The sequence below is a fragment of the Daucus carota genome, chromosome 9 (genome assembly GCF_001625215.2).
Source record: "Daucus carota subsp. sativus chromosome 9, DH1 v3.0, whole genome shotgun sequence".
NCBI lineage: Eukaryota > Viridiplantae > Streptophyta > Magnoliopsida > Apiales > Apiaceae > Daucus > Daucus carota.
Window position 1 is genome coordinate 2,408,185 of NC_030389.2, and position 9,032 is coordinate 2,417,216.

At 31.4% G+C, this 9,032-nt stretch overlaps 1 long non-coding RNA gene across 2 annotated transcripts; it reads right to left on the reverse strand.

The window, feature by feature from the left end:
* Positions 1-518: 518 nt before the first annotated feature.
* LOC108202864 (uncharacterized) lies at positions 519-4,513 on the reverse strand. Of its 2 annotated transcripts, XR_001803245.2 has the most exons (4): positions 4,204-4,490; positions 1,005-1,330; positions 797-885; positions 519-704 (listed from the first exon to the last, which is right to left on the reverse strand). It is a non-coding gene; the product is annotated as an uncharacterized LOC108202864 (long non-coding RNA). The 2 variants fall into 2 exon arrangements; XR_001803244.2 differs by having other exon boundaries at positions 797-1,330; positions 4,204-4,513.
* Between the last annotated feature and the right edge of the window lie 4,519 nt (positions 4,514-9,032).

The following is a 9,032-nucleotide window of genomic DNA, read 5'->3' on the forward strand; positions in this document are numbered from 1 at the left end:
GACGACTGAGTATCTTTTGGACGACCCGGCCGGCCGGCCTTTGTACAGTATCTGGATGGTTAAGAAAAACATATCATATGTACACACTTTCTAACCTTGTGTTTTTTGATTTTTATGAACTTTAAAATTTATAATTTATAATATTTTTATATAAATATAGCATATAGTCTTTATTTGCATACTTATAAAATATTTTGATTATATTATTTGTTTATCCGGAAATTTTATTTGTCATATTTTCACTCATCCATAAATTTGATTCAGATTTAACAAATGACCTCTTAGTAAAAATATAGAATATAATTTTTTGTGTTTGGCATAGAATTGTGGAGTAAAATAATTTCAAAATCTAAATCATATTTAGATATTATACGATACTCCCTCAATCTCACATGTATACAATGAACAACAGGAGGTTGACACATATTTAAAGACTCCGTTAAATTATAATTATATATATTATTTTTAATTTTTTTCTTCTAAATAAAATTATATGTTTAAACTTTAACTAAAAAAAGTAGAAATAAATTATGAAAATAGATCTTATCAAAATATGTCTCGAACATAGAAAACCGTATACAGTTGAAAGAGGCACATAGAATATATAAAATGAAATATAGAGTGATCTTAAAAGTCTTCACCACACTTTTGCGAAATTAGGGATGCCACTAAATCCATCGCCAACCCATGGTCCTGTCCTGCTCCTGTACAACAGATTTAAACCTCAACAATAGATAAATAAAATGCTTTAATAAAATAAAAAAAATATGTGAAGAATATAATATATAATATTTACCACACCAAGGTGAAAAACAATGAAACTTCAACATGACCACAGCCATAGATACACAATTTATGGGACGAAGTCTCCACCAACAGCAGATACTACAAATTTAAGGAATTTAAAATCTCATTACAAACATTTACACACCGGGCACTCGGGCAGGGTATTGTAGAACATAAAATTTATAATGCACATCTTTATCATTGATGTAATATCTTACTGCAGCTTCAATTTTTGGACAAACCCCTTGCTCACCAACCATTGAATCGTTAATTAGATCTATAGCTTGTCAATCCGTAGCACCACCAAGGCACATCAACCGCGGTTTTTGAATCTTCTTTTAATTCTTGAGCTTGTGCGGCCAGAAAAACGAAGCCAACCAGGTTTCCAAAGCCCATAATTAACAATCCATGAACTGTGTCTTCTGGGTTGTATCTACGGAGAAGAAAAAAACAATGCGCGTCCACAACGAAAACAAAAAAGAATAAAAAGAGCAACGCAAACCACCTGCCAATTATCCAGTTCTTACTCCACACTGCAACAGGCCTACACAAAGCAAGAGAAGCGAAGAATTAGGAGAGATAGATTACCCAGTGTACTCGGGTCAGATATTAATTCAGGTAAGGCCAAATGATTAATTAGTACTCATACCAACTTCCAAAGTAGTTAGAAGCAGAAAGGTTATATATTACTTGACAAGAATACTCTAGGCAACATCAAATCACAAAAACAACTCTCATAAGAACTTCAGCACACAATAATACAATATCTGATTGATTGAGAAATTATTCACTAGTACTTAAAAGACTCCTCAAAGTTTCTGAGATTTGTATTGTTGGAAGAACGCCTTGAAATAATTTTGTACACCTAGTATATTAATGGTTCTCCAGCTACCCATGGTTACAACACAATATCAGTTTTTTCCCTTTAAATCTCTGATCATTTGCATTTCTCTTTCACTCTCACCCATATTTGATTTTACTTCCACCAGAGTTGACTAGAATAGCCACTCCTACCCAGTATCTCAATACCAACTATGTTCCAATCACTGCCTACCTGGTCCAGTAATCAAATACGTCACTATTCATCTTGCACACTGCCCAACTTACAGTTTATTCTGACTTAAACATCACCAGTTCTTGTCTCCCTGCTAGGTTTTCTTCAAAAGACCTCGGTTCATATGATTATTTTAGCGTGTTCGGATGTGGCAGAAGCCTAATATTGTTCTGTCACAAAAACTGAATGGCACCCACATGGAGGATAGTAATGGTGTCATTACAACTTTTGGTTCCATTCTTCTTTATTAAGACTTGAACAAGCCAGAGAAGAAGGGACTTGGTATCTATACTAAACAAGTTGCAATACCTTTCATTCACTAGGCCAGATATTTCCTTCCTTTTTTCCTAACAAATTGACCAAGTTTACGCACCTTCCCAGTAGCAAGCTGTTAAGCAGTTGTGTTTTCTAAAGCATGGTGCATCATATTGATTATTTTTTGCGCGAACACAGAAAATGAAATGTCCAGCTTCAGACTCCAATTGTGCTGGCGATCTTTCACAAACATCCTCTACAACGGGCTCTCAGAGTTGGAGCCAGCAACTGAAGCTACAGTGCACCAAATATGATAGCTAAATATATTGTACCAACTATAAAAATAAACTCATCAAATATGAGAACTGTGTTGTTAAATCAATAAAATCAAACGTAATATAAGATCACAATAGTGTGTGTGTGTGTGTGTGTGTGTGTGTGTACAATCTACTGCAAAAATAGAAGTGTGGAAACTGTTGAACTGCTGAAGTTAAAAACAAAGAGGAAGGGGGGATGAAAGGGAAGGAAGCCGGGCTAGTTTACAAAGATGATAGTGCAACAAAAACAACTCGCAAGAGAAGTATCAATAGAAAAGGAAAGAAAAAAAGGTTGATCATGAATTAATAATTTCAGCAGGGACGGAAAAACTCCAGAAAGTTTGTGGGATTTGTATGAAGTGAGACCTATGTAACTGAAAGAGAAATAATAATAATAATAATAATAATAATAATAATAATAATAATAATAATAATGATAATGATAATGATAATAATATAATATAATATAATATAATATAATATAATATAATATAATATAATAAATATAATACAATATAATATAATAAAATAATAATAATAATAATCCATAGATGATAAGCACAAGTGCACTAAAATTAGATTCAAAATTAATTACAATAGTTAACATTCTACAAAGACATAGTAGTAAATAATAGTAGTAACAACTAGAAATCTAGAATAAGTCAATATAGCAGTGGTGAGAAAATGATAAGCCTCAAGCTAAGATACTTAAGCCTATCTCTTATAACTCTATGTATAATATGTCCATTTTTTATTACTATGTACATATAAACCTGGCTGAAGTAAGACATCTAATGTTATGCTAGTTAAACCAGCCACTCCGACCAGAAATCTCAACACCAACTATGTTCCGATATGTCACTCTTTATCTTGCACACACCCCAATTTACAGTTTGTCCTTGCTTAGGTAAATGAGTTGAACATCACCAGTTGTTCTTGCCTCTCTGCTAGGTTGTTTCCTCTGAAGACCTTGGTCCACCGAATTATTGTAGATGTGGCAAAAGCCTAGTGGTATAATTCATTCACCTATTGCTTCCACTCCTCTTTACGTATAGTCATGGTTCTAAAAATCCCCGATTTGGCCGATTTATCCCCTGTAAGGCGCCTTCCTGATTTGGATTTTAAAATCCGATTAATCATTCTAAATTTTCTTAAATGTCATGGTATGTAGTAAATTAAACTAATATATCAAATATTATTATAATATTATAAAACATCCTATTTTTGATCTGATCATCCGATTAATCCCTTATCAACACCTCCACTGATCAGTCCTAGTTACCGATTTTTACGACCATGCCTATAGTAAGAGTTCTCGACAAATTACAATATGTTTCATTCACTAAGCCAGATATGTCCTTTCATTTTCTGCGAACAAATTGTCGATGTATATGCAGCGTCCCACCAGCAAGGTGTTAAGTAGCTGTTCTTCATCCAAAGCATAGTGCAAAAAATATCATCTATTCAGACTCCGAGGTCTTCGAGGCTTTCAGAGATGGAGCCACTAGGGACATACTATTTTTTAGATTAAGACTAAAGGATTCGTGGGATTTAAGAGGATATCATATAATGATATGCTAAACATGTGTGACTAATATACAAATAAACTGATTAAATACGAGAAATTGTTAGTAGTCTGCAAAAAATAAAATTGTGAAATATCTCAGGTTATACATAGATCCTGGGATCAAAGCATAATAAAAAAAGCTGAAATCAAGTAACACAAACATAAACTCTGAGAGCAAAGTGATGAAGTTAATTGAGAAAAGAAAATAAAAAAGATAATTGAACCTTTGTTCATAGTCACCGTGTTGCCTTGCAGATCCTTTATGGAAATCTGATGATTTATTTGCTTTCATACCTGGTCTTCTTCTGCTTCTTGTGCACCACCTAATATTGCTCTACCCACTTTCCTCGAAGGCTCCTAAGATGTGATACTCTTTATAGACGGCAGAGAAGTAAGGTACGCCATTAGATTTCAATCAATTCGACGGCGGAGATTACAGATCGACACATGTGTCTACATCAGTTATCAGCGACTATATTTTTTCTTCGCGTTCATCGAATACTAACAGCCGCTACTTTGGGCATATTTTCCGCGAAGATACTGTCTAATTGTTTAACAAAATTCTTATAGTGTCTCTATCCCAACCAATTTCTACAGTTTTCTAAATGTCCCATCAAACTATAGCTCCAAAGAACTTAGACCTGTAAGAGCATCTCCAAGAGCCTCTTCATTTAGGCTCCTAACTTGAGATTTGATGAGAGAGAAGCAAAATGTTGCTCCAAGAGACTCTTAGGTGGCTATTAAATCTTAAGAGCCTCTTGTTTCTCTCTCCTCTCTCCTCAAAGTTAAGAGCCACCACATGGCTCCTAACTTATTTTTTCACAATAAAAAAATCCTTCCCTCCAATCAATCTCCATCGTAATCCTTCCCTCCAATCAATCTCCATCGTATTGTTGGAGTTTACACTCTTAATTTTGTCCTAAATTACTAAGAGCCACATTTTTTATATTATATTTAAGAGCCAACAAGGAAGCTCTTGGAGATGCTCTAAGGGGTTCGTTTGGTTCGAGAATTGGTATCGGATTGGAATTAGGAATCGGATTAAGCTGGTATGGATTTGAGGTATCATATCTGATATCATGTGTTTGGTTGAGTGTTGGATTTAATATATACAATTTTTATAAAAAATAAGTTATTAATATATATATATATATATTAATTAAAAATATTATTGAAATTATTATTGTCATATATTTTTACATCATTTATTTAATTTTGTATCAAACACTAATATTTCATTATTTAAATAGATAAAAAAAATAAAAAAAAATGCATCTCATACCTCCAACCCATATCCACCTTCTCACTTGGGTATCAAAAACTCACATCTTGGGGGTTTAAGATATGAGTGGTATCAGATTTTATTTTTCCCAACGAAACACCTTGTATGGGTTTGGAATGCACAAACCCATACCTGATTCCTGAAACCCATGAACCAAACCACCCCTAAGATGAATCATTTCTAGTTTGGGTCCAGGTCCACAGCATATGTATGCTGTGGAGCTGTTAAAAAACATACAGGTTTCTGGCCGTTTGATGCATATCCAACAGTCAGGATTAAAACAAAGTTTTAATATGTCCAGCGCTTTTTTAGCGCTGGACGGAGGAAACCTGTCCAGCCCTAAAAAAGCGTTGTACATAGGAAAAATTGGTTTTTCCCGTCTAGTGCTAAAAAACCGTTGGACACATATTAAAATTTTGTTTTAATCCTGACCGCTGGATATGCATCCAACGCCAGGAACTTGTATGTTTTTTAACAGCTCCACAACATACATATGCTGTGGACCTGGACCCTTCTAGTTTTTCTTCTCTTTTAATGTGATTTTTATTTTACTATTTTATTTTTCTATATTAAAAATCAATATATTCCATCAATTCAAATATTTTTCATTCACTTTTTCACTTAAACCATACTTGAACAGATGGTTTGGAGGGAGGGAGGGAATAAGAATACCAAAACTTTTGATGGTACACATTTGACATTGAACAGTAGATTTTTTTGAAAAGCAAAGTATAAAATTGTAAGATTATTTTTTTTAAATAGGACAAATTATTTTTTTTAAAAGTAGATTCTTTTATATTTTTTTTAAAAAATTGCTCTTTTTGAAAATTATTATAAATTTCGTTATCAGATCTCACTAAAAAATATTAATTTTTTTAGGAAATTTAATAAAAATGGCACTTTTTCTAAAAATTTTCACGATTTTACTATCTTTTGAAAAAATTACAAAAATATTAATTTATTAGAAAATATTTACAAAAATATGGTATGCAACCAGATGCAACTTAAGTTTATTGGCCCGCCAGGGGTTGAAAATATAGTTGTATCTGATTGGAAGTACGGTTCTATGTGTTTGCAACAGATTGCATATAATATTTTCGTAAATATTTTTATAAGTTTGATAATTTTATAAAATATTTAAAAAAGATGTAGTATCTTTGTAAAAATAATTTTGTACTTAGATATTTACGAGAAAAATCCCTTTTTTATATTACAAACAATTATCGGTTATAAGAACACATTTTTTTACAAACACTTTCTCAACAATTTCAATAAAAGGATTTTTAATACTATGTTAGTACAATATATCCAACGATTATTTTCAAATCTTTTTAAAAATTACCAGTTCCATATACAACATATTTTTAATAAAATCTTAAATAACTTTCAAATACCTCTGTACAACCTCTGGTGTGTAAAGAAATATGTTCGTTTTCCGTTAATTTGAAAAGTTAGTGCTCTAAAGTCAAATGTATACATTTCTTTTGGGGAAAATGTTTGCTTTGACAGTTGATTTTGGAAAAGTTAGCCAAACGTTAAAATAGTCCGATCTCGCATCTCTTGGAGGGCGTAAAATGATCCGGGTGATCTTGGGTACCTCTCTGCTTAAGTACCGAATTATATTATTTTTAGGTTGTTCAGATTTAAGTTCGGGATCATTTTATTCAGATATAAACCGATCCCTGGTATTTGAGATTTGGATCTGAAACGGATATGATCCAGTATCGTATTTTCTATTTTTTAACCGGGTAGTTTATGATCCATCAAATATGAGCCGGATATGATCCACTAACATTAAATATCATTATTATTTCAGTTGTTCAAATAATCATCATTTAGTCTAAGTAAACATAATATTATAAGTATAATGATTTTAAATTAAAACTTATAGTTATATGTTGGTATATAACATTTATTAAATATATATGAATATAATAAGCATGATCACATTAAATAAATCATATTTTATGAAGATATAAACTTAAAAAAGATATTAAAATTTTATAAAATGATGACTATTTACTTGCAAATATGATGGTGTTAAAATATAATATGTATATGAGTTTGAAAAGAATATGAACTGTGGATCATATTCGGTTATTCGGGTAGAACCACATTATGAAAATTATATGAGACTGAATCTGAGCGGGTATAGGTGTGCTCGTATTCGGGATCATATATTATACGGACTTAATTTTTACGCCAGATTTGGATCGTTTTCAAAATGGATATGAGACATTCGAGCCGAATATGAGCCGAGACACCGGATAGTCCGTATCGATTTACAACCCTGCTCTCCTGTGCGTTTTGTGCGCTGTGTTTGATTTCATTTAAGAAATATTTGTTTTTTTAAGTTAAAAATTTATTTATAAAATGAAAAAATGTTTAAATTATGTATATTTTTTATATATACAATTTATTAGGTATAAAAATATGAATATAATAATAAAGTATTATATCATCTTATAATGATTTTATATATTTTTATAAAATCAAATTTTTAAAGAAGAGTCAACCAATAAAGTTCGGATTTTCTAACATATTTTGAAGAAATTAGACTATAATTTTTCGCACAAATGATACGAATAATCTAATTCTAGTTTATAAACCAGAAACTAGAAAAAGAAACATCTGTTAAACACGCCCGATAACTTTTTAAGACAAGATGTACATTAAAATAATTACTTTCAAAATATTACTCTATTGAATAAAAATAAAATATTCAAAATTATTAAAATTCATGGATCGTTTTCAAAACGGATATGAGACATTCGAGCCGAATATGAGCCGAGACACCGGATAGTCCGTATCGATTTACAACCCTGCTCTCCTGTGCGTTTTGTGCGCTGTGTTTGATTTCATTTAAGAAATATTTGTTTTTTTAAGTTAAAAATTTATTATAAAATGAAAAAATGTTTAAATTATGTATATTTTTTTAGATATACAATTTATTAGGTATAAAAATATGAATATAATAATAAAGTATTATATCATCTTATAATGATTTTATATATTTTTATAAAATCAAATTTTTAAAGAAGAGTCAACCAATAAAGTTCGGATTTTCTAACATATTTTGAAGAAATTAGACTATAATTTTTCGCACAAATGATACGAATAATCTAATTCTAGTTTATAAACCGGAAACTAGAAAAAGAAACATCTGTTAAACACGCCCGATAACTTTTTAAGACAAGATGTACATTAAAATAATTACTTTCAAAATATTACTCTATTGAATAAAAATAAAATATTCAAAATTATTAAAATTCATGGGTGAAAGACTGCAGTCAACTTAACATTTTTATGTAATTAGATTTTTCAAAGTAAAACATACTTTCATCGCCATAATACATTTTTTTAGTGTTTTTCATAACTGTCAGTGTAATACAAGTATGCTTGGAAGAAGTTCAATTTATGTTATTCATGCCCCAGACACACATCAAAATGACAGCAAGAATGAAGGACTGCTACTGTCAAATGGTTGACAACAATACTACATAATACAGACAGTTGCAGGTCACGACAGACAGTTTGTATCTGACAACAACATTGGATGAAGCTCCACACACAACAAGTTTTCGCTCGCATGACAGCATGAGTTGTCATTCCTAACAGAAGCGTACTCAGGAAGTCACTATCATTCCAATCATTGTTTGACAGCAAATTCTGATGTCTTTATGTCACTGTCATCGGAGATTGGATTTGATCCTTCATCAAGTCAACTCGGTGGCAGATAAAGATGTTCAAGGTTCAGGGATGCTGCTGAAA